This window comes from Ursus americanus, chromosome 7 (genome assembly GCF_024610735.1).
Source record: "Ursus americanus isolate L20-20 chromosome 7, mUrsAme1.1.p, whole genome shotgun sequence".
NCBI classification, from domain to species: Eukaryota; Metazoa; Chordata; class Mammalia; order Carnivora; family Ursidae; genus Ursus; species Ursus americanus.
Genome location: NC_142133.1, coordinates 3,118,645 through 3,121,758, shown reverse-complemented (window position 1 = coordinate 3,121,758; position 3,114 = coordinate 3,118,645). Strand labels below are relative to the sequence as shown.

General features: G+C 44.1%; 1 pseudogene; it reads left to right on the top strand.

The window, feature by feature from the left end:
* The first annotated feature begins 1,158 nt into the window (after positions 1-1,158).
* On the top strand, positions 1,159-2,681 carry LOC123775999 (WD40 repeat-containing protein SMU1 pseudogene; annotated as a pseudogene).
* The last annotated feature ends 433 nt before the right edge of the window (positions 2,682-3,114 follow it).

Here is a 3,114-nt window from a genome sequence, read left to right as displayed (position 1 = left end):
GGTTACAATTGATTTTCACCTTCCACCTGGAGTCACTAAGCAGCCTCCACTGATGCAGACACAGGGTGGCATTGGGATTGAGTTTACGTCTTTTGTGGGATGAAAACAGAGCAGAATTAAAACTGGGTACTTCCAGAGTCTTTGCCTGTGGAATACAGAAGCACAGGCAGGTAAGAACCCACCTGACTGAGACATTGAGAGCAGTTTCCCCTGTCCTGGGTGCAACACACTTCCAAGTTTGGGAGCAGATGCCTCCCAGTGATGATGACAGTGTGAAAGAATTACTGCTCTGAGACTCAGTCAAGGCAGGTCCTGGCCAATGTGGGCCTATGCCCTGATTTTAGCCAAGAGCAGCTACAGTTAATGGAATTTTTTAAAAGATAGGTCTGTAGACAGAGGTGGTGACAGCCAGAGTACAAGAAGGCTGTGATCCCTCTAATTTCCCTGAACAGCAAAGGTCAACTCTGCCTTTTGTCCAAGGCAGAAAGAGCTTGCCTTGGATTAGTGTCCAGAACCAGAGAAAAGAGTAAAGTCCCTTTACCTGCACAAGAAAATTCTATGATGACCTTCATGGCTGTGGCAACTAATAAAAAAGGCACTGATTTTCTGTAGCAACAATAACAGGGCATTCCAGCTCTGGTGCTCTTGTTGGCTTGTCGAGAATAAGCTTACCTCCGTGGGCAGTGTTTCTGAGTACCAGAAAGGCCTGATACCTGAGCTGGAGACCAAATGAGGATGAGATATGTGGGACATGACTTTAGCTTAAGGACCACATTGGGAGAAGCTAGGGCCTGATGACCAATCACAGCCCCCTACTGGAGCAGGTACCAGAGAAGAAACTCTTTAAAGCAAATAAAACATGGCACCCTGAGGATACATAAGGTGGAAGACATTTCATGATTGCTTAGTAGACCCTGTTTTTCAAAGTGTGGCCCTCGGGCCAGTAGCAAAACCTGGGAACATCTCAGAATGGAGAATGTTGGGCCCCATCCCAGACCTAATGAAATGCAAGGTGACCTTATGTACACAAAAGTCTAAGCAACACCACTCTAGTCCAGTGGTTTTCAAACTGGACCGCATATTAGAATCACCAGAGGAGTGTCCAAAAATGCTGATCTTGAAGAATGGAGTGAATTCTGTGCCCATGAAGGTAACACTATGTTGGTGGAAGTCAAGTTCTCGGATGCAATCCATCTTCTCATGCAGTACCTGAAGAAGAACAGTTTGCATCAGGCATTAGCTACCTTGCAGGAAGAGACTACTATGTTTCTGAATACCATGGACAGCACTGAGAGTAGCTGGCGTTACTAGTAGCCATTGTGATACTGTTTTCAGGCTATACAGTCTCTGAAATTGCCAGAAAAAAAAAAATCCTCATTGACCTCTATGAATGGGTTGTTCTGTAATGGATAGAGCTACATGAATTGGGAGCTCCCAGGTCACTCCTGAGACAGACTGACCCCATGATCATGTTAAAACAAACACAGCCAGAGAAGTATGTTCATTTGGAGAACTGCTTGGCCAGGTCTTATTTTAGTTCTCGTGAGGAATGCCCAGATAGAAGTAGTCAAGAGCAGCCATTGCCCAGGCCTTAGCTGGGGAAGTCAGTGTGGTGCCTCCACCTCGTCTCATGGCATTGCTGAGACAGAAATTGAAGTGGCAGCAGCACCGGGGCTTGCTTCGTCCTGGTATAACCATAGATTTGTTCTGAGGAAAAGCAGCTGTCAAAGATGTGGAAGAAGTTTCCTACACAACTAAACATGCATATTAGGTTTGGTCAGAAATTATATGTGGAGTGTGCTCAATTTTATCCAAATGGTCAGTATTTGGTCACTGGGTCTATTATTGGATTCACTGAAGTCTGGAACTTTATGACTGGAAAAATCAGGAAGGATCTTAATTAAGTAGCAGGCCCGGGATGACTTTCTGATGATGGATGATGCTGTCCTCTGCATTGCTTCAACAGCAGAAGTGTTAGCAATGGGGGCCCAAGAGGGACAGATCAAGGTATGGAAGATTCAGAGTGAACAGTGTTTCAGGAGATTTGAAAGAGCACACAGTAAAGGTGTGTCCTGTCTAAGCTTTTCTAAGGATAGCTGTCAGATCCTTAGTGCCTCTTTTGATCAAGCAATTAAACTCATTGTTTAGAATCTGGGAAAACTCTGAAGGAGTTTCGTGACCATTCCTCTTTCATTAATGAAGCAGCTTTTATACAAGATGGACCTTATATTATTAGGGCATCCTCTGTGATGTGAAGATCAGGAATATGAAGACCGGCAGAATGTTCAAATACCTTTAAATCCAGCACGGCAGGAACAGATAACACTGTCAACAGTATAATCCTGCTTCCTAAAAACCCAGAGCACTTTGTGGTTTGCAACAGATCAAATACAGTGGTCATGATGAACAGGCAGGGCAGATTGTCAGAACCATCGGGTCTGGTAAGAGAGAAGGTGGGGATTTTGTTTGCTGTACTCTGTCTCCCCATGGCAAATGGATCTACTGTGTAAAGGAAGACTCTGTTCTGTCTTAGCATAGTCACTGGCAAACTGGAGAGAACTCTGACAGTTCATAGGAAGGATGTGATCGGTATCACATACAACCTTCATCAGTACCTGATTGTTACCTACAGTGAAGATGGACTCCTAAAACTGGAAACCCTAATTCCTCTTGTCTTTTAAAACTTGCCTGACAGCCTATACTTGGGGTGCCTGGGTGACTCAGTCAGTTGAGCATCGGACTTGATTTTGGCTCAGGTCATGATCTCAGAATCCTGGAACTGCGCCCTGCCTCAGACTCCATGCTCAGCAGGCAGTCTGCTTGAGATTCTCTCTCTCCTTCTGCCTCTGCTCCTCCTCCCAGGCCTTGCATGCTCTCTCTTTCTCTAAAATAAATAAGTAAATAAATCTTGGGGGGAAAAAATAAAACTCACTTGAGAGCATGTACTCGAATGAAGACTTATTCATGTATTGCTTTTTGGGGGGCCACCTTTTCTAAACAATTGTCTGAATTAGGCACAAGAATAATTTTAGGACAATTCATGTTCAAGTAGCAGTTACCCTTTTTTTATATATATTTGTTTAAGGTATTCATTTATCTGTTTCTAACTGGCAC